The following is a 23,769-nucleotide window of genomic DNA, read 5'->3' as shown; positions in this document are numbered from 1 at the left end:
GAACAAGTTGCCCCTTTTAAAACTTTCATCTTAAACCTATACCCTCTAGTTTTGAACTCCCCACCCCAGAGAAACCACCTCGTCTATTTCCCCTATCCATGCCCCTCATAATTTTGTAAACCTCTATAAGGTCACCCCTCAGCCTCCGACGCTCCAGGGAAAACAGCCCCAGCCTGTTCAGCCTCTCCCTGTAGCTCAAACCCTCCAACCCTGGCAACATCCTTGTAAATCTTTTCTGAACCCTTTTAAGTTTCACAACATTTTCTGATAGGAAGGAGACCAGAATTGCATGCAATATTCCAAAATTGGCCTAACCAATGTCCTGTACAGCTGCAACATGACCTCCCAACTCCTGTACTCAATACTCTGACCAATAAAGGGAAGCATACCAAACACCTTCTTCACTATCCTATCTACCTGCGACTCCACTTTCAACCTGCTATGAACCTGCACTCCAAGGTCTCTTTGTTCAGCAGCGCTCCCCAGGACCTTACCATTAAGTGTATAAGTCCAGCTCTGATTTGCCTTTCCAAAATGCAGCACCTCATATTTATCTAACTTAAACTCCATCTGCCACTCCTTGGCCCTTTGGCCCATTTGATCAAGGTCCCATTGTCCCACTCAATCAGAGCCAGCACAGGAAGAGCAAATTCACATTGCCAGAATGTTCACAAAATTCCAAGGAAGAGTAAATCACTCCTCGGGCAGGTCTCCTCACAGAATTTAAAATGTTCCGACAATGTTCGGAGTTTTTCAATTCACGTTTGTCCCATGCAGAAAAACAAACACTTCATATTTACTTTGCAATTGGGGATAAAGAAGATACACAAACCTGACATTTAGATTCGATTCCCTACAGTATGGAAACAGGCCCTTCGGCCCAACACGTCCACACTGACCTTCTGAACAGTAACCCACCCAGCCCCATTCCCCTACCTATATTTATCCTGACTAATGCATCCAACACTGTGGGCAGTTTAGCATGGCCAATTCACCTGGCCTGCACATCTTTGGATTCTGGGAGGAAACCAGAGCACCCAGAGGAAACCCACACAGACACAGGGAGAATGTGCAAACTCCACACAGACAGTTACCGAAGGCTGGAATCGAACCCAGGTCCCTGATGCTGTGAGGCAACAATGCTAACCACTGGGCCACCATGCCACCCCAAAGGATGTAAGGACTAACAGTCAAAGAATGGAAAGATCCTCAAAAGGCATCATCCACAATAGAAGACCATTCCGAATCAGATTAAACTTTCATATTCATTGGCTACAATACAGGTAATTTAGTAACTATAGACCACTTCTTGATAAATAGCACAGGAAGAATTGTGGTCCACCTTCACACAATGGACTGCCATGGATCAAGAAGACAGCTTGCCACCACAACTCCAGAGCAACTAGGGACAGGCAATAAAAGCCCAAAGTGAATAAAAACACACTTGGGTTGAGTGTAGTCACGATCTCATAGAATTGCAGGATAGGTGTGAGAGTGAAATGGCCTACTCCTGTTCCTAATTTCTGAGGAAGGACATGCATGGCAATTAATCAGAATAGATAACCCTGCATATCAGATAACTTCTCATAAATATCCATTTTATCAGAACCGTTGTATAATTCCATCAGTGGAAATGTGGTATAATATTTAATTTAATTTCTAAGAAATAGTGTTGGTATTTTGATGAATCTGATGCTTGATTTTCTTTCTAAAATGAGATACCTGGACCGGTGACTAAGACAAACAAGCCATGACACCTCGATGTATAATTGTTTAAATGAATCACACAGAGATAGTTCACTTCTTGACAGGGGGAATTCATTTGAGGCCAAGAATAGTAATCTCTAAATATAATAAATGTTATCTTTAAGGTTTAAATCAAAGAATTTGTCAGTGTTGTCATATATATTGAAACCGCGGAATTTATTTCCTTGATCTATATAATTTAAATTAGCCACCATCTACATCATTAATGGAAACAATTATAATGTCCTCTAACCATAGTGACTCTCACCACTGAGTCAGAGGGTAATGTAGGCACTGTGGACATAAGCCAGCTTGGCACTTGAGGTAGGACTGAGAAAATGCAACTGTGCTTGTAATGTCATCTTAAGGTATGGTACCAAACTACGGTGTTGCTGGCTGTTTGAGAGATATTAAAACCTAACAGCTTCCGGCCAATATTTATCCCACAATTAACAGTACTTAAAGTAAATTAAATAATCATTTGTTTCATTATTGTTTTGGCACATTGCAATGTACAAATTAGCCACAATTCTAGCCGACATCACAACAGTTACTTTGTAAGTAAGCATTTGTTTGCTGTAAAGTGCTTTGAGATGTCCTCTGATAGAAATAAAGAAAATCTTAGAGTCATAAAGATGTACAGCACAGAAGCAGACCCTTCGGCCCATGCTAAGCATGGTATCCTAAATTAACTCGTTCACATTTACCATATATCCTTCATTTTCACCTCCAGATGCATTTTAAATGTCGGAATTGTACCCATGTCCACCATTTCCTCTGGCAGCTCGTTCCATATACACACCACCCTTTGTGTGAAAAAATAACCCTTTATGTCCCTTTTAAATCCTTTCCCTCTCACCTTCAACCTACGGCCTCTAGTTTTAGTCTCCCTACCCTGGGAAAAAGACTTTAGCTATTCACTCTATCCAGGACCCTCATGATTCTATAAACCTTTACAAGGTCACCCCTCAGCCCCTAATGATCGGGGGAAAACAGCCCAACCTGTTCAGCCTCTGCCTATTGTTCAAACCCTCCAACTCCAGCAACAGCTTTGTCAATATTTTCTGAACCCTTTTAAGTTTAACAACTTCATTCCTATAGCAGGGAGACCAGAATTGAATGCATTATCCCAAAAGTGGCCTAACCAATGTCCTGTACAGCCACAATATGCCCTCCCAACTCCCATACTCAGTGGACAGACCAATAAAGGCAAGAGTACCAAATGCCTTTTTCAGTCCCCTATTTACCCATAACTCCACAAGGAGCTGTGGACCTACACTCCGAGGTCTCTGTTCGGCAATACTCCCTCAGGACTTTATCATTAAGTGTATAAGTACTGTCCTGATGTGCTCTACCAATTTTGCCTGAAACGTTGATTTTCCTGCTCCTCAGATGCTGCCTGACCTGCTGTGCTTTTCCAGCACCACACTCATCTTGCCTCTAATCTCCAGCATCTGCGGTCCCCACTTCTCCCAAAATGCAACACCCCCCCATTTTTGCTTTGCTTTTCACAACCATGGGATGCCCCCAATGCATTTTAAAGCTACTGAAAAACTTCTGAAATATAATCACTGCTGCAATGAGAGATCCTACAGCAATCAAGTTGTGCATTGCAAACTCCCACAAACTGCACCGTGTTAATGAGCAGACAGTTTGTTTTTGTGATGTCCCAAGTTAAAAATCACACAACATCAGGTTATAGTCCAACAGGTTTATTTGGAAGCGCTAGCTTTCGGAGCGCTGCCCCTTCATCAGGTGGTTCATCAGGAGCAGTGCTTCCAAATAAACCTGTTGGACTATAACCCGGTGTTGTGTGATTGTTAAACTTTGTACACCCCAGTCCAACACCGGCATCTCCAAATCATGTTTTTGTCATGTTGATTAAGTGCTACATAAGTCACCAGGGAGAACACCTCTGCTCTTTGTCAAAATAGTTTTATGGGACATTTACGTCCACTCGAGTAGAAAGTTGGGAGCCTTTGTTTAACATTTCATTTCAAAGATAACATCAGACAGTGCAGCACTCCCTCAGAACTGCACAACCATCAGCTTTGATTTTTCTGCTTAAGTATGAACATGATTACTTACAGTGTGGAAACAGGCCCTTCGGCCCAACAAGTCCACACCGACCCTCCGAAGCGTAACACACCCAGACCCGTTCCCCTACATTTACCCCTTCACCTACCACTGCGGGTAATTTAGCACGGCCAATTCACCTAACCTGCGCATTTTTTTGGAATGTGGGAGGAAACCGGAGCATCCGGAGGAAACCCACACAGACACGGGTTGACTTACAACATTTTAATTTAGAGGGTAAAATACCGTATGTGAGCCCAGTGGATGCAAAGATGTAGGAAGCCCAATGCAAATACAAATGATTTATTTGTCTCTGGTAGTGTGTTCTATTTATTACAGGTATATTCTTGCTTTTTATCATTGTGTAGTAAATATTCAGTGCACTCTAATTAATTGAGTGTGGCCCAGTGGGGAATACCTGGTGTTGAGTAACTGTGATATTACTGCGATGTGGTTAACTGGGAACCTGTTGCATGCTGGGAGATTGTAAATCACCAGTGAAGCCCAAATTATTTCAGACATGTTTATAATATCTGCTGATCCCTGATCAAAAAAGCGAGGCGTCCTAGAGCATGAGATGCTTGCCAGGGATAAAGAAACTAATTATCTGGGGTGATGTAGATCTAATTTGAATGTTAGAAGTTATATAGGATGTCAGCAGAAATATTTGCTTTAAATATTGTTCAGCTCCTACCTAAGGTGGATCGGTTCTGATGTGTTAACTCCCTATGAGCAGTGATTATTTTTATCATCACCGTAGGTAGTTGTCACTTGACTGAAGGTATGGTGGAACATATTCCTGGAATCACCCACACAGTATTCTCGCATTAGTAGTTGCACGTAGGGACTTTAAAAAACAAATAAAAGGGCAATTTTCTACCTAACTCTGAGCAGTAACCCAACACACAGTGTAATAAAATAGGTACGGTGGGTGTAATCAGTTTTAATTGTATAGGATGGAAAGGAAGCCTAGGGCAGTTATGTGCGCTGTGGTGGTGAACCTTTTGCTTTCATATTCATGAACAAAAAGACACAGGATGCCGTTATAGCTGTAATGTTATTATAAATATACATCAGCTGATGCAAGCAACAGCCTTTGGAGATCGGTGTATCATTATAACAACGTCCCAATCCCTATTTTCCTTCATTGACTAATCTTGATGAAAGTTCAAGTTGGAGCCTGAAGCAGGGAATTTTGCAACTTATTCTCAGGAGCAGGAAGTGCTCAGTGTTAAGACCATGTGATGTAGGCCCATTCAACCCATTGGGCCCACTCGGTCCTTCACACTGCACAACTCCACTTTCTTGCTTTCTCCCCACAACCCCTGATTCCGGAATAATCAAACATCTGCTGATCTCAGCAATGCCCAAACCTCAGCTGCCCCCTTTGTGGTCAAACATTCCACCAACTCCTTCTTCTGAGATTATACCCTCTGGACCTACACTTTCTCACAAGGACAAACAACCTTTTGTCACGTACCCCATCAAGACCCACAGCATCTGACATGTTTCAAGCAAGATTCTTTCTAAACTTCAACAAGTACAAATCCAACCTACTCAAACTCTCCTCATTGGGATCATCCCTTCATAACTGGGACCAAATGAGTGAACTTCCTCTCGTTCCAGTACAGGTCGCTCTGCTATATCGCGAGGTTTGTTAAAAGGCGAATTTGTAATGACACGATTGAGGAATTTCTATAGCGCACACTTTTAAAGTGCGTATTAGTTACAACGTGATTCCAGCCCCATTGATTTAAATGGTGCTGCGATTTTCTTATAACACGGAGTTGCGTGAGAACAGAACAACTACATTATGGCAGAACTGACTGTATCTTCCCTTAGATCAAACTGTGCAACTTTAAAAAGAGGAGTGTGCTATTGTCTGAATTCAGGTCGATTTCTTTTTAATTCACCATCAACGTTTAAGTATACCTTAGCTTCGCAATTGGTTACTTGCGGCTTTTCAGGAAAGATTAAATTCCCCAACAGTGTGGAAACAGGCCCTTCGGCCCAACCCTCCGAAGTGTAACCCACCCAGACCCATTTCCTTCCGACTAATGCACCTAACATTACGGGCAGTTTACCATGGCCAATTCATCCTGATCCGCACGTCTTTGGACTGTGGGAGGAAACCTGAGTACCTAGAGGAAACCCACGCAGACACGGGGAGAATGTGCAGACTCCATACAGACAGTCGCCTGAGGCGGGAATCGAACCTGGTACTGTGAGCTAGCAGTGCTAACCAGTGCCTGCCCCAGGCAGTGGAGTTCAGCTGCATTTGTCCTCTGCCTTGCAGCAGAAAGGATTTTCTCCCCTTTCCTTGTGGGATCAGAGGGTAGGTTTCCCATGGCTGAACCGGCTTTCCTGGTATTTTCGGGATCAATGCGACCACCCAGTTTAATGGAGGTATGAGGTTAGACATTAGTGGGTGACCTGGTGGATCCAAATGCCAGGTTCCTTCAAGATTCAATCCATCAATCTTGGATTTAAGATGTCACAACATTGAGATCAGCCTCCTCTACTCAGAGTGAGGGAGAGGTACATGGAGGTTGGATGGAGTAAAAAGATCATTTTCAATCTTGATTTGTCAATCCATTTAAATATTCCTTCCCTTCAGCAAAACATGGTCATGATTTGTGACTTTTTGTTGGAGGGCAAAGCTTTTAAAAAGCTTTCCCCATGTTACAGACTATACATTCACTGAAGTGCAGTGTCTTATATCCCTTATTTAGCTTTGGATTACTGATATTACAGTATTATTTTGGCTCTACCTGATACTTATTCCAGATGTTTCTCAGTTAAATCCAAGTATGCACAACTTGTTGATAAATAATACTTTTTTCTAATTCACCCCAATTTAAAGACAGTCCTGATGACTTTACACATTTTGTGATGTCAGCATGGTTTTGCCACTGTCCTTTCAAACTCAAGGCAGTCTCCACCTTCCAGTTAAATGATCTAAGCCTTTTCATTTGTTGGGCATGGACTGGTCAGAAGGAAGATAGACAGGCAAGACAGTTCAGGAGAGCGGAGCCGAGTTGGAAGATTGGATCTGGGAGGAGAGGGGAGATGAGGAAATCGGTGAAGTCAACGTTGATGCCGTGTGGTTGGAGGGTGCCAAGGCAGAAGATAGGGTGCTCTTCATCCAGTCTTTGGGTGGCTTGGATTTGGTGGTGGAGATGGCCCAGGGCTTACATACCTTTGGCGAAGGTTGGAAGGTGGGGGGGTAGGGGAGGGTAGTTGAGGCAGTCTGTCACAGTAGTGCATGTGTCCCGGAGATTATCCCTGAAATGTTCCCCAAGTTGGCGTCCTATCTCCATGATGTAGAGGACACCACATCGAAAGCAATGGACACAGTAGATGAGGTGCTTGGCTGTACAGGGAAATCTCTGCCAGAAAATCTCCAGCCTTGGATGGTGGTGAGGGGGGGGGAAGGTGTGGGTGCAGGTTTTGCATCTCTTGCAGTGGTGAAGGAAGGTGACGGGAGTGAAGGGTGGGTTGGTGGGGGAGGGGGGGGGGGGGGGTGGAGGGGGTTTGGACCTAACGAGGGAGTGACAGAGGGAATGGTCTCTGTGGAACGTAGATGGGGTGAGAAGCGAAATATATCTCTGGTGGTCGGGTCTGACTATAGGTGACAGAAATGGCAGAGAATGATAGGCTACATCCAGAGATTAGTGGAGTGGAAGGTGAGGACCAGGGACGTTCTGTCCTCGGTGCGGTTTGCTCCACCCTCCCCTCCAACCTATCACGATCACTCCCAATCTGCATCTACCTATCGCCTTCCCAGCTATCTTCCCCCACCCCAACATTTATCTCTGAAAACCCTTTCCCATCCCTCCATTCCTGATGAAGGGCTTATGCCCGATACATTGACTCTCCTGCTGTTCGGATGCTGCCTGACCTGCTGTGCTTTTCCAGTGCCACACTTTTCGAGCGTGATCTCCAGGGTCTGCAGTCCTCACTGACTCCTGGTTGGACCGAAGGGCCTGTTTCCGTACTGTCTATAACTCTGGCAATTTATAGCCTCCTGCTCTGAGTGGCTACTGCGCCAGTCTGAGTCCTCTCTGACTAAGAAGGCCTTTCACAGGAACAACATATGACACCAAAGCATGAGATCCCATTAATTCAGTATTGTTCGTTCTTTTCTCTTCATAATCTAAGATAAAATCTGGTGTTCCCAAAGTCCGTCACATGATTAAAGAGAACAGTGGCTATCAGAGCCTTCAGTGAGTATAGACCGATCCTATTCAACCTTCCCTCATGAGACAAAATCTTCCATCCCAGGAATCAACCGAGTGACCCTTCTTGGAACTGTCTCCAGTTAATCCCTATGTAAATAAGGAGGACAAATCCAATGGAATACTCTGGGTATAGTTGCCCCAATGCCTTGTCTAGCTATAGCAAGACCTCACGACTTCATCCACTTGCAATGAAGACCAACGTTTGATTTCCCCTCCTAGTGACTTGCTGTAATTCAAGCATAAAGACCTCACATCTCTCTGTACGTCAGCATTTTGTCATCTCTATTCATTTCAGCAGGTTTGTGGTTTTCTATCCTTCCTGCATAAGTGGACAATCAATAGTTTAAAAAAGAACAATTCTAGCTTCTCATCTCTTCACGAACCAAGGCATCGTTTCCACAGGCTCTCAAAGAATTTACCGTCCATCCTAAAGGTTTGCAATTGAACACAGTAGCCTGAATCTTCCCAACCCCCTGAGAAAGGCAGAATGTTGCAAGAAAGTTGGGAAGATTGTGTGAGATGGCCAGACATGGGCTTCTAGACATTGAGAGCAAAATTCCTATTTTCCAAACTGCTGTTGAATGGCGAGACAAGATTCTCACCAGTGAGTGATGAGGGGCCTATTTGTATGCATTCGGAAGTGTTGACATCTGATTATTGCTTACACTTGGCTGCTTGTCATAGACAAACTGGTGGGCATGTTGCTGTATGTCAATGTGTCCTACACCAATCTCAGACATGTACCATATGCCAGCTGCATACACACTGTGTGTGCATCAGCCAAATGGCCATGCCTTAAAGTCTAAGGGGAGGAATCCTCAATCTCGTCAAGACAGACACCCTTTAGTGAATAGTCATTGGTATAGTAAGTGAAGAGCGACCTCACTATGGGCATGGTTAGTTGGCCACTTGGGGTGGTCAAGGTCAGGGAGTCCGTACCTGCAACCTTTGTTCAGTTTGCCCGGTGCCCACAAACCTGCCCGCTGCTCCTGCATCTGCTGCTGCATTTTGATAAAGTTCTTAATGACTGATCAAGGAGGACACTGCAGGGTCTTCTCCTGCCTGGAGCTGAGCCGGCGTCGAGACGTCAATTTCCCTGCTCCTCGGAGGTGCTGCCTGACCTGCTGTGCTTTTCCAGCACCACTCTAATCTAGACCCTAGTTTCCTGCAGGCCTGGAGTTTCCTCTACCAGCTATGGCGAGGTGGCAGTGATGTGCTTACCAACAGGATTTGAATGCAGTGATGACACCCACCGTGATGTTGGGATCCGAGCTGGCAGAGGGTGCAGGGTGTAATCTCACAGAGCATTCTCTGAGGGACCCATAATTTTTCTTTCCCCCTCAGAGGTGGAAGGTACAGATGTCTGGTGAGGAAGCCCACTTGGACACCCAGCCCATGCTGATGCCAGGGGTGTCTGCAGGAAACAGGGGAGAGAATGCAACCTGAACGATGGGTCAAGGTTGTGTGTGTTAGGAGTATGTCCAGAGCAGAAGTAAGGGAAGAGGAGCTCGGCAATGGACAGTTTCTTTCTTTATGCCAGGCCCATGGGTGTTTCGGCAGCATCGCATGAGTGAGTCTCACCATCCAAGACAATGAGCCTTTCCTTGCAGGGTTGGAGGAGCTGAATGGCTTGGCTCGGTCCGCCCCATAATGGACTACTTTCTGAAACCAGTGGAGGGATTGGGTGAGGTAGAAGTGACTGGCACAGCTATTAGGATCGTCGGGAGGAAAGGTGATGAGGTGTCCCAAGGGAATGAGCATGAAATGTAGAACTCTCGCGGGGTGGGTAGTCTGGGTTGGGGGGGGGGGGGGTGTGTGGGGTAGAGTTGGGGGTGGAGGGAAGGTGTTGCGTGCAACAGTGAGAACATCAGAGCGTGCGAGCTGGTGGGAGGTGGGTGTTGTAACAGAGATACGGTAAGTGAGAGGTAGCAAAGAGAAGATGGTGGCACTTACCCTGACCGATTAGAGAAAGTCATTGACCTCCATGTGATTACCCAGACAGTGAAGAATAGCTCTGACCAGTCTGGCAGGGTCAGTCGGTTTAGTGAGTTGTGGGGGATGAGGATGGCCCTCTTTGCACCTCTCCACTAGAATCTCTAGGTCAATATTCTTTGCATATCCAGGACAGGGAAAGTGAACTACGTAGGGCATCTGCACACTGGCAGCTCTTCACAGAGTGTCCAAGTGCCTTTTCAACATGGCGCTGCTGCCAGGAATTCTGGGATAGGAACAGTGTGAGTATTTTTACCTCTGGGTGAGTGGTGACAAGGTGACAATGTGATGCACAGGCATGAGGTGAGTTTGTGGAGATAGTGAGAGAGAATTCATTGGGCCTCACAAAGAGAAACCCTCCATAAAACACACCGAAAGCAACACCTTGCCAATATCTGATGAGACTCAGACCGGTGTGCACGAGTTAACACTTGCAGAAGTGTTTTTGTTGGGGGTGGGTGTGAGGGGAACGAGCAAAATCTGCGCCAGGAAAGGCTACTGCAGAAAACAAAGCAGTGATCCTGACGATTAGGAACCATCATTTTCCAATAATTTTCATGTGTTTAAAAAAATGTTAACAGCCTCTTTTAATGGATACAATTAGCTAAAGATTTTTGTTTCATCAGATTGCTTTAATTACTTTGCAATTAAAATTGCCAACAGTCAAAGTATTCAATGAGCAGTTTCTAAGCAGATTTCCCAGGACAGTTCTTGTTAAGTCAGTCTACAGCTTATTGAACAAAGGCATGTTGAGCTATTTAGGATAAATTTGGATCAAGCTAGCGATAAACTCAACCAACTTTAATCCTGCGTGCTTTGCAATAGTGTTTCTTGCATGAGGTTTCTGTAACCCTTCTCCCTCCAAATTTCCATGAACTGTTTTTCTTAATTGTCTTAATTAAGATTGAGCCGCTGCTGTTTGGGAGTGACAATTGCTTATTCCAAAAGTCTTTCATCTGAACAAGTCTTGTTAAGTTCATCCAGGGGGACTCAAAGGTCTAACTAAATTTTTATTGGATCCGCTACCCAATCTGGGAATCTTCTTTGTGACCAAGAACTTTGATATTATTCTGCAATTCTCCTCTGCAGTTTGGATTGGTAGCCTCCTTTGACAAGTTTGATTTGATGTCACGAAGATTGGTGGTGTGGCAGAAAGCATAAGGGACTGTCAGAGAATACAGGAGGATATAGATAGACTGGAGAGCTGGGTGGAGAAGTGGTAGATGGAGTTCAGTCCAGACAAATGTGAGGTGATGCAAGACTAATTCCGGAGCGCACTATACAGTGAACGGAAGAGCCTTGGGAAAAGCTGATGGGCAGAGAGATCTGGGAGTGTAGGTCCAGTGTACCCTGAAGGTTGCTGCACAGGTGGATAGAGTGATTAAGAAAGCATATAGTATGCTTCCCTTCATTGGACGGGGTATTGAGTATAAGAGCTGGCAGGTCACGTTAACGTTGTGCACGACGTTGGTTCGGCCGCATTTAGAATACTGTGTACAGTTCTGGGCGCCACATTACCAAAAGGATGTGGACGCTTTGGAGAGGGTGCAGAGAAGGTTTATGAGGATGTTGCCTGGTATGGAAGGTGCTAGCTATGAAGAAAGGTTGAGTAGGTTAGGTTTATTTTCATTAGAAAAAAGGAGATTGAGGGGGGGACCTGATTGAGGTTTACAAAATCATGAAGGGTATAGACAGGGTGGATAGAGACAAGCTTTTTCCCAGGGTGAAGGATTCAATAACGGGAGGTCATGCTTTCAAGGTGAGAGGTGGAAAGTTTAAGGGTATGCGGTACAAACATGCGGTAAGTACTTCACACAGAGGGTGGTGGGCGTTTGGAACGCGTTGCCAGCAGAGGTGGTAGAGGCAGGCACAGTAGATGTATTTAAGATGTGTCTGAATAAATGCATGAGTAGGTGGGGAGCAGAGGGATACAGATGCTTAGGAATTGACCGACAGGTTTAGACAGGACATTTGGATCGGCTCAGGCTTGGAGCTGTAAATTTTCTTTGTTCTTTGATGAATATCACTCCAGTTAAACCTCAAGGAGAGGCTCTGTCCACTAACCAGTTTCTCTTGTTAAATGAGTTCTCCACGAAGTTGGAAGACAAGTACAAACCAAGCCTCTTTCTCCACAAACTCCTTTTACCGCCCTCCCCCCCATCTTTACCTTCAATGCCAAATGCAAAAAGCTGATGGATTTCATAGAGTCATAGAGGTATACAGCACAGAAACAGACCCTTCAGTCCATGCTGACCTGATATCCTAAATTAACCTCGTCAGCACCTGGCCCATATTCCTCCAAACCCTTCCTATTCATATACCCATCCAGATGACTTTTAAATGTTGCAATTGTACCAGCCTCCACCACTTCCTCAGGCAGCTCATTCCATACACGTGTGAAAAAGTTGCCCCTTAGGTCCCTTTTATATATTTCCCCTCTCACCCTAAACCTATGCCCTCTAGTTCTGGACTCCCTGACCCCAGGGAAAAGACTTTGCCTGTTTACCCTATCCATGCCCCTCATGATTTTATAAACCTTTATAAGGTCATCCCTCAGTCTCCGACGCTCCAGGGAAAACAGCCCCAGCCTGTTCAGCCTCTCCCTATAGCTCAGATCCTCAAACCCTTGCAACATCCTTGTAAGTCTTTTCCGAACCCTTTCAAGTTTCCCAACATCCCCCCGATAGGAAGGAGACCAGAATTGCCCACAATATTCCAAAAGGGGCTCAACAAAAAACCACAACATGACCTCCCAACTCCTATACTTAATGCTCTGACCAATAAAGGAAAGCATACCAAATGCCTTCTTCACTATCCTATCTATCTGTGACTCCACTTTCAAGGAGCTATGAACCTGCACCCCAAGGTCTCTTTGTTCAGCAACACTCCCCAGGACCTTACCATTAAGTGTATAAGTCCTGCCCTGATTTACCTTTCCAAAATGCAGCACCTCATATTTATCTAAATCAAACTCCATCCGCCACACCTCAGCCCATTGGCCCATCTGGTCAAGGTCCCCTTGTAATCTGAGGTAACCTTCTTCGCTGTCCACTACTCCTCCAGTTTCAGTGCAGTAGGATCACAGCCATTTCTTCTCTTGGACTATTTTGCTTTTTCTGGACAGAGTGTTCCTGGGTAACTGTCCTCAGCGTGGGGTAGATGTCAGTATTGTAGCAATTCTGGAACAGCTTGGCTTGGAGTGCAACAACTCCTGGAGCATGAGTCTTCAATATTCTTGCTGGGAGTGTGGCCAGGGCCAAAGCTAGCCCACAAGTCACCTTGATTTGTAGCTCCACCATTGTTTCGGTAGCCCTGGTGCTGTGCCTAACATGTCTCCCTGTACTCTTAACTCAGTCTTCCTCAGCTGTGTGTAGTTTCGTGGTGACATAGATGCAGGCACAGCTTCACTATCACAGAAATACTAAGAGCATGAGTAGGCCATTCATCTCCTTGGGTTTCCTTCAACACTCAATGGGATCTGATAATCCTCAACTCCCCATGTCTCTGCCTTTTCCCTTTAATCATGGATTCTTTAACTGATTAAAAATCTCTCCATCTCAGCCTTGAATAAACTTAATGACCGAGCCTTAGTGGCCTTCTTTGGTAAAGAATTCTACAGATTCACTTCCCTCAGGGAAGAAATTCCTCCTCATATCTACCCTCACCCTTTACTCCAAGATTATGCTCTCTGGACCTAGACTCTCCCACAAGGTGTAAAAAGTGAGGTCTGCAGATGCTGGAGATCACAGCTGAAAATGTGTTGCTGGTTAAAGCACAGCAGGTCAGGCAGCATCCAAGGAACAGGAAATTCGACGTTTCGGGCCAGAGCCCTTCATCAGGAATCGGCTGGTTGCAGGGAATGTAGGTAGCGACGCATGGCTGCAAGGATGGAGCGGAGGATCCGGAGGGAGGTCTGATGCTGGAGGCTTCGGATTTGTTGTAGGTACAGGTTGTCCTGGTTGGGTCCAAATTTTGTTGGTTGGAATGCAGTTCGGAATCCGTGTGGGATCAGTCGGCTCCGTAGGCAGGTGCTGAGGAAGGAGATGTGGCTGTGGTAACGAGTCTGTTTGAGAACGTGGCTGAAGAGTTTCTGTGCAGAGGAGATGACCTGGGGGGTGCAGTGAGAGAGGGACTCACTGAAATCCTTGTAGAGGGAGGAAGAGAGCTTCTTCAAGGAAGGCATCCTTGCAAGAGGATTCGCAGTAGGTTAAAATCTTCGGGTAAAAAATGAGGTCTGCAGATGCTGGAGATCACAGCTGAAAATGTGTTGCTGGTTAAAGCACAGCAGGTCAGGCAGCATCCAAGGAACAGGAAATTTGATGTTTCGGGCATAAGCCCTTCATCAGGAATTCGACATTTTGGGCATAAGTCCTTCATCAGGAAAGGGCTGATGACAGAGTTCCTCCTACTTTGGCCATTCTCCCACAAGGTGAACAACCTCTAAATATCTACCCCTCAGAGACTTATGTTTCAAATAAGGCCAATCCGTATAGGCCTAACCTACTCAACCTCTCATCATGAGGAAATCACTTCTTTCGCAGGATCATTCCTCTCGAATCTACTCCCACAAGATCACCAGAGCAAACCATCGTGGATGAGCCACCATTTGTACTTCTCACCAATTGTACATTGCTCAGACAGAATCAGACTGGGTGCAAGATCAGCCTTACGGTAACCCTTAAAGTAGACACATTATTGAGCGCCATGCCTGACCAGCAAAGCTGTACACTCGGTTGGTAGCCTGTCCGTTACCTCCTTGCTTTGGAGATGTTATCCATGTGTTTGTCACTCCCACATTTCATCACTCCAGACGCCTGTATTTCCCCTCCCCCACTGAACCCACCAATTTCACCTTCCACAACCATCAGCTTTTCCATGGCGTAGGCACAGTTTGGTCTCTGGCGATACCCATTGGCTCCTTGCCTTGGAACACATTTGCCTTCTGCCCCTGTCTCACTCTCCTGCCATAACCTGGTGTCACCATCCCTCTGTGATCTTGCAGCTTTCAAAGCCCTTCCTTGGACAGGTCTCGACCGTGAATTCCATACTCTCCCTTTCATCCCACAGTGACTTCAGCTACTGAAGTTCCTGTTCTTTGCTTAACATTTCCACTCCTCCAGGCCCACGGATTAACCCAACATTTTGGTCATGCCTCCTAACTTTTCTTATTCTTGCATCGGATGTGGGCATCGTTGGTGTTTGGTGCTCATTTCTAACGCTCTGGGTGAAGGTACCTTCATGAATTTGGGAAGCAGGTTGGCTACAATGTTCCCAGGCAGGGAGCTCCGAGATTTTGACTCAGTGACAATGTAAGAACAGTAATATATTTCCAAGTCAGTCTGGCTAATACCACTGCATGTGATGCAGCGTCACCCTCCCTGACTATTTACAAGTGCTGTGGCAGTTTTTTTGAATGCTTTGAATTTTTCTAGTTCACCTGGCAATTGGACAGAGTTCCTCCTACTTTGGCCATCTCAGATCTCACCTTGAGGTGTAACTCTTTCGAGGAGGGGTTACAGAACAGCGCGCTTGCTAAATATATCCAAGGCTTCAAGACAGAATTGGCTAAGCTCTCTCCTTTCACTTGGGGATAGTATAGGGCCAGTGGAAGGTGTTGAGCTCTTTCAGAGAGTTGACTGATAAATGGAAGCTCTTTCAGGGAGTTGACCTGCAAATGAAGGGCTGAATGGTCTCTTTCAGTGTTGGGGAGATGCATCGATCATAAAAAGTGAGCACCACAGCAGGGGTCTGTATAGTCGAAGTAAAGGAGATGTTACACACCACTGTGCTAGCATGCTGGAGATCAAACCCTGTCATTTCCAGAGAGGTTACAAAAGTTAAAGATTTCACTGGGGCAGCACGGTGGCTCAGTGGTTAGCACTGCTACCTCCCCATGCCAGGGACCTGGGTTCAATTCCACCCTTGGGTGACTGCCTGGGTGGAGGTTCTCCAATTTCTCCAAAGATGCAGAGGTTGGGTAGATTGGCCAAGCCAACTTACCCCATAGTGTCCAGGAATGTGCAGGCTAGGTGGATTAGCCATGGGGAAATACAGCATTATGGGGTGGGTAGAGTTAGGATGTTTTCAGAGGGTTGGTGTGGACTTGGTGTCTGACTTCCACACTGTTTTAAAAATGGTTTTACAAAATATGCAAAGATTTCCCAAATTACCTCCTTTTTTAGATCCAGGTTGAGAGAAAGCATGGACCAGATCTCTGTACCTTCCAAGTAATTAGATTGTAGCTACAGGTAAACAGCTATGAACGGTCAGCTCATAATACTATCTACTGAAGTTTTCATACACACACAAACAAACCCTCCTTTTTGTGTCTGTTTATGGACAGAGGGAAGAACTGGCAAAGCAGTTCAGTGGTTCCTGTTCACAAGTCTAACTGGGATATTTCTTATCGTTGTGCTGGTCAGAATGTTCCTTCTCAATCGTCATTCTCCAGATGCTTCCACTGATTTGCAAGAGGCACAGGGTGGTAGGTTCATCTTAAAGGGTTCTCTGACTAATCAAATGAAAAATCACAGCAAACAGCAACTCCTGAAAGAAAGACAAGTTGGTTTTCTTCAGGATGAAAGTGGCTTACTGCAGAGAGTAGAGTGAGAGCTCCTAAGCTGATCATGGCTTAAGAGTTTCTCTGTCCCTTGTTCCCAGTCCAAACTGTTCTGTTACTGGAGAACCAATCACATTGTTGTTGATGGGTAGAAAGCCTGTGATTGTGAACTGATCATTAGTCCATAGACCAATCAGCTTCTTGTTAGGAACTAATGTCCCATCTGTTCCCTTAATTCCCATCATCCTTTGTTTTATAAAAAAATAGCTTTTTTCTCATTTCGGTCCCCAGTTAGGAATCAGGAAATTAAAAGTACCACAGGCCTTGCTGTTTGGGATCAGGGCTCTGATGTCAGGAAGAAACCCAGGCCCTGGCCCTGTAATAGTCAGCTGAAGCAACCTTTTACAGATTGGCATTTGTTGACCAAACAATGGCTGCATGCACACGATAAAGCTGGGAAGCTAGCATGAGGCTGCCTATTGCTGAAGGCTGTGCACCCTGACATCGCAGGTAAGGGAGTGAGAATAGGTGTGACCACCTTGAGGCTTCCTCTTGGCATCCTTTTACAAAGGGAAGGAATGGGCACCACTACCAGGCCACCTGAGTAGAGAGGCAGTCGGATGGGTATGGTCACTATGGGGCCAACGGGTTCATTTCAAAGCAATACTGGAGAATTAGCATCTGTCTCTTACCTCACACCATCTCCTACATTCCCAGCACTGTCGGGGTGGGCATGGGGCAGCAGATCCCTGCAGCCTCTGACTTGATGGCCCTGAACTGATTGGATAAACCATCTGCCTGTTATGTGCTGGGGGAGCCATTCCAGTTTGTAGGAATGTAGCCAGAGAGGGTGGCAGGGAACATGGCAGGGCATCAGCTCACCAGCTGTGCCTTGGCACAGTTCTGCCCTTTCCGTACTCTCTCCCAAATCACCATCCGGCCCGAAATTTTGAAGGCTTCGTCACTCACCATAGCTTCACAGCTCAAAACAAAAAAAAATTGGGAAAAAAAAATCAACAGGAAGTAGAAAAACTGGCTTTTAAATAAAAACTAAATGGTTTTCTCCTGAGTTCTTCACAACATTGGTCAGAAGATGAATCTTTAAAGATGGAGGTGGCAGGACTATCCTTGAGGGTTACCACCCTGAGCTACTTAGCTGTCATGGGTAGGTGGTCGGTTTTACCCCCCCCGCATTCCTGATTGTCAATAAGGTGGAAGACTGGAGGATACAGAATGTTCCTCATCATTTGCATATCTACAGCAGACCAAAAGCACCAACTGTGAATATAGGAGCCTGGATAATGAGCGCAAGATCACCAGCCTATTTGAATAAAGCACATCAATAAGTATGCGAATGAGCTGGGGGAACGGAGTTAATAAATTGAATGAAAGTACACTTAATCCAGCCCAAAAAAGACAAGAATAAATTCCCAAAGTGAACAGTAAAAGTGTGTAATTCCCAAAAAGCACCAAATGACCCAGAGTACACCAGGATATAACTCTGAGCTGGCGAGGAATCAATTAAATGATCCAGTTGAGCACAGATAGGAGCCAATCTGATCAATTATTTAAATAACAATCCAATTAAATTGAATTAAATAATTAAAGACTCAGGCTACAGGACAGAAAAATGCAAGCAGATCAGTGAGGGACATTGCAGTTCGAAAGTAAATAGTCTTAAAGTGAAAAAAGCTCTGTTTTAGAAGGTATTTAATGTTCTGTACATAAAACCCGGGGCAGGGTTTGTGATCACGGTTCATGGAGCAAAACCTCCCTGAGCACGAGCCAATATTAGTCACACTCACAGCATCAGGAATGAGTCATTGGTTTAATGCTGTTGCAATAATGTGCACAATTTACAGCAATGAAAAGGAGACCCATTCCCCAACAATATCTCTCACTACCCTGTTGAAGAATTACATTATTAAAATGTTGACAAAGTTGTGATTTTTGCTGCATGAGCAATGAATTAACACACTGAACATTACCTTGATTTTAACCTGGCATTGAGAGGTGTAACAACGGCCTTCCCTCTTACTCCATTTTCTTTATTTCTCAGCATGTCAACTGTAGCTGAGTTTGGAGTGATTTTACCTCAATGTCATATTTAAGTCTCCCCATCCACCCACCCCCTTTTACAAAGGTTTGATCAGGTCTGATATCTCAGTGCAGTGCTCAGGGAGTGCGGCACTGATGGATGTACTGTCTTTCAGACACGGACACAAGAGAGGGCCTCACTTCCTGGCCAGGTGGATGGACCAGGAGACCGCACTGTTTTGAAGACAAGGAAGGAGGCCAGCCCTGCCAATTTTTATCCTTCAATTGATGTCTCAAACACAAATCACGTGATCCTGCTCACATTTCAGGAGTGAGAAGGGTGGCATGGTGGCTCTGTGGTTAGCACAGCTGCCTCACAGTACCAGGGACCCAGGTTCAGTTCCAACCCTGGCTAATTGTCTGTGTGGAGACTGTTTGGCCTGTCTTGGCCGGTTAGTCCGTTTGGTGACAGCTTGGCGTTACTCACGCTAAGGTCGCGGGTTCGATCCTCATCTGCAGGAGTGAGATGTACAGCACGGAAACACACCCTTCAGTCCAACCCGTCCATGCCCCAGATATCCCAAATTAGTCTAATGCCATTTGCCATCATTTGGTCCATATCCCTCTAAACCCTTCCTATTCATATACCCATCTAGATGCCTTTTAAATGTTATAATTGTACCAGCCTCCACCACTTCCACTGGCAGCTCGTTCCATACACACACCCTCTGCGTGAAAAAGGTGCCCGTTAGGTTCATTTTAAATCTTTCCTCTCTCACCCTAAACTTATTCCCTCAAGTTTTGGATTCCCTGATTCTAAGAAAAAGCCTTGTCTATTTATCTTGTCCATGCTCTGCATGATTTTATAAGCCTCTGTAAGGTCACCCTGAAAATGTGTCGCTGGAAAAGCGCAGCAGGTCAGGCAGCATCCAAGGAGCAGGAGAATCGACGTTTCGGGCATAAGCCCTTCTTCAGGAAACCTTCAGGAAACCTTACCTTCTGTAAGGTCACCCCTCAGCCTCCGACGCTCCAGGGAAAACCGTCTCAGCCTGTTCAACCACTCCGTGTAGCTCAAACCCTCCAACCCCAGCTACATTTTTGTAAACCTTTTCTGAACCCTTTCAAGTTCCACAACGTCTTCGCTAGAGAAAGGCCACCACAATTCAACACAGTTTTCCTAAAGTGGCCAATGTCCTGTACAGTCGCAACATGACTCCCAACTCCTAGAGCTGAAAATGTGTTGCTGGTTAAAGCGCAGCAGGTCAGGCAGCATCCAAGGAACAGGAAATTCGACGTTTCGGGCCAGAGCCCTTCATCCGGAATGAGGAAAGTGTGTCCAGCAGGCTAAGATAAAAGGTAGGGAGGAGGGACTTGGGGAAGGGGCGATGGAGATGTGATAGGTGGAAGGAGGTCAAGGTGAGGGTGATAGGCCGGAGTGGGGTGGGGGCGGAGAGGTCAGGAAGAAGATTGCAGGTTAGGAAGGCGGTGCTGAGTTTGAGGGAATCGACTGAGACAAGGTGGGGGGAGGGGAAATGAGGAAACTGGAGAAATCTGAGTTCAACCCTTGTGGCTGGAGGGTTCCCAGGCGGAAGATGAGGCGCTCTTCCTCCAACCGTCGTGTTGTTATGTTCTGGCGATGGAAGAGTCCAAGGACCTGCATGTCCCGGTGGAGTGGGAGGGAGAGTTAAAGTGTTGAGCCACGGGGTGGTTGGGTTGGTTGGTCCGGGCGTCCCAGAGGTGTTCTCTGAAGCGTTCCGCAAATAGGCGGCCCGTCTCCCCAATATAGAGGAGGTCACATCGGGTGCAGCGGATGCAATAGATGATGTGTGTGGAGGTACAGGTGAACTTGTGGCGGATATGGAAGGATCCCTTGGGGCCTTGGAGCGAAGTAAGGGAGGAGGTGTGGGTGCAAGTTTTGCATTTCCTGCGGTTGCAGGGGAAGGTGCCGGGAGTGGAGGTTGGGTTGGTGGGGGGTGTGGACCTGACGAGGGAGTCACGAAGGGAGTTGTCTTTGCGGAACGCTGATAGGGGAGGGGAGGGAAATATATCCCTGGTGGTGGGGTCCGTTTGGAGGTGGCGGAAATGATGGCGGATGATATGCTGTATATGGAGGTTGGTGGGGTGGTAGGTGAGAACCAGTGGGGTTCTGTCCTGGTGGCGGTTGGGGGGCGGGGCTCAAGGGCGGAGGAGCGGGAAGTGGAGGAGATGCGGTGGAGGGCATCGTCGATCACGTCTGGGGGGAATCTGCGGTCTTTGAAGAAGGAGGCCATCTGGGTTGTACGGTATTGGAACTGGTCCTCCTGGGAGCAGATGCGGCGGAGACGAAGGAATTGGGAATATGGGATGGTGTTTTTACAGGGGGCAGAGTGGGAGGAGGTGTAGTCCAGATAGCTGTGGGAGTCAGTCGGTTTATAGTAGATGTCTGTGTTGATTCGGTCGCCCGAGATAGAAATGGAAAGGTCTAGGAAGGGGAGGGAGGAGTCTGAGACAGTTCAGGTGAATTTAAGGTCGGATGGAAGGTGTTGGTAAAGCTGATGAACTGTTCAACCTCCTCGTGGGAGCACGAGGCAGCGCCAAAACAGTCATCGATGTAGCGGAGGAAAAGGTGGGGGGTGGTGCCAGTGTAGTTGCGGAAGATGGACTGTTCCACATATCCTACGAAGAGACAGGCATAGCTGGGGCCCATGCGGGTGCCCATGGCAACTCCTTTAGTTTGGAGGAAGTGGGAGGATTGGAAAGAGAAGTTGTTCAGGGTGAGGACCAGTTCAGTCAGTCGAAGGAGGGTGTCAGTGGAAGGGTACTGGTTGGAGCAGCGGGAAAGGAAGAAGCGGAGGGCTTTGAGTCCTTCGTGATGAGGGATGGAGGTGTACAGGGACTGGATGTCCATAGTGAAGATAAGGCGTTGGGGACCGGGGAAGTGAAAATCCTGGAGGAGGTGGGGGGGCGTGGGTGGTGTCCCGAACGTAGGTGGGAAGTTCATGGACTAAGGGGGACAGGACCATGTCGAGGTATGCGGGGATGAGTTTGGTGGGGCAGGAGCAGGCTGAGACAATGGGTCGGCTGGGGCAGTCAGGTTTGTGGATTTTGGGCAGGAGGTAGAAACGGGCGGTGCGGGGTTGTGGGACTATGAGGTTGGAAGCGGTGGATGGGAGATCCCCTGAGGTGATGAGGTTATGGATGGTCTGGGAGATGATGGTTTGGTGGTGGGAGGTGGGGTCATGGTCAAGGGGGCAGTAGGAGGAAGCGTCCTATTCGTAGGGTATGTCTCTTCGTAGGATATGTGGAACAGTCCACCTTCGCAACTACACTGGCACCACCCCCCACCTTTTCCTCCGCTACATCGATGACTGTTTCGGCGCTGCCTCGTGCTCCCACGAGGAGGTTGAACAGTTCATCAACTTTACCAACACCTTCCAACCCGACCTCAAATTCACCTGGACTGTCTCAGACTCCTCCCTCCCCTTCCTAGACCTTTCCATTTCTATCTCGGGCGACCGACTCAACACAGACATTTACTATAAACCGATTGACTCCCACAGCTACCTGGACTACACCTCCTCCCACCCTGCCCCCTGTAAAAACGCCATCCCATATTCCCAATTCCTTCGTCTCCGCCGCATCTGCTCCCAGGAGGACCAGTTCCAATACCGTACAGCCCAGATGGCCTCCTTCTTCAAAGACCGCAGATTCCCCCCAGACGTGATCGACGATGCCCTCCACCGCATCTCCTCCACTTCCCGCTCCTCCGCCTTGAGCCCCGCCCCCCCAACCGCCACCAGGACAGAACCCCACTGGTTCTCACCTACCACCCCACCAACCTCCATATACAACGTATCATCCGCCGTCATTTCCGCCACCTCCAAACGGACCCCACCACCAGGGATATATTTCCCTCCCCTCCCCTATCAGCGTTCCGCAAAGACCACTCCCTTCGTGACTCCCTCGTCAGGTCCACACCCCCCACCAACCCAACCTCCACTCCCGGCACCTTCCCCTGCAACCGCAAGAAATGCAAAACTTGCACCCACACCTCCTCCCTTACCTCTCTCCAAGGCCCCAAGGGATCCTTCCATATCCGCCACAAATTCACCTGCACCTCCACACACATCATCTATTGCATCCGCTGCACCCGATGTGGCCTCCTCTATATTGGGGAGACGGGGCGCCTACTTGCGGAACGCTTCAGGGAACACCTCTGGGACGCCCGGACCAACCAACCCAACCACCCCGTGGCTCAACACTTTAACTCTCCCTCCCACTCCACCGGGACATGCAGGTCCTTGGACTCCTCCACCGGCAAAACATAACAACACGACGGTTGGAGGAAGAGCGCCTCATCTTCCGCCTGGGAACCCTCCAGCCACAAGGGATGAAGTCAGATTTCTCCAGTTTCCTCATTTCCCCTCCCCCCACCTTGTCTCAGTCGATTCCCTCAAACTCAGCACCGCCTTCCTAACCTGCAGTCTTCTTCCTGACCTCTCCGCTCCCCACCCCACTCCGGCCTATCACCCTCACCTTGACCTCCTTCCACCTATCACATCTCCATCGCCCCTCCCCCAAGTCCCTCCTCCCTACCTTTTATCTTAGCCTGCTGGACACACTTTCCTCATTCCTGATGAAGGGCTTATGCCTGAAACGTCGAATTTCCTGTTCCTTGGATGCTGCCTGACCTGCTGCGCTTTTCCAGCAACACATTTTCAGCTCTGATCTCCAGCATCTGCAGACCTCACTTTTTACTCCCAACTCCTATACTCAATACACTGCAAATGTCGGTAGGCATGCAGAGCAATTTAGTCACCACGTTTTAAAGGCACATCATCAGCTGCAGGAATACATGTCTTCCATTTTTCTCTTGTTGCCTATTGTCTTCCACCTAAAAAAGCTCTCGGCTGCTCTATCAGAGAGACACCCCTTGTGCGAAGAGCTCCACGCATCAGCTTACCAATCCTTCAGGAATCTCCTGGCAACTCTAAGTATTGGTCTCCAAGGCACTGGGATTCAGGAAAAAGACATCCCAGCATCAGAAACAAAAAATGTGCTTTCACTTCGCATTGTTTTTATATCAGCAATTCACCTGGAACTGACCTCAGAAAGAAAGTTATGTTTGCAACACACAGA

The sequence above is a fragment of the Hemiscyllium ocellatum genome, chromosome 43, assembly GCF_020745735.1.
Source record: "Hemiscyllium ocellatum isolate sHemOce1 chromosome 43, sHemOce1.pat.X.cur, whole genome shotgun sequence".
NCBI classification, from domain to species: Eukaryota; Metazoa; Chordata; class Chondrichthyes; order Orectolobiformes; family Hemiscylliidae; genus Hemiscyllium; species Hemiscyllium ocellatum.
Note: the sequence above shows the minus strand (reverse complement) of the source record.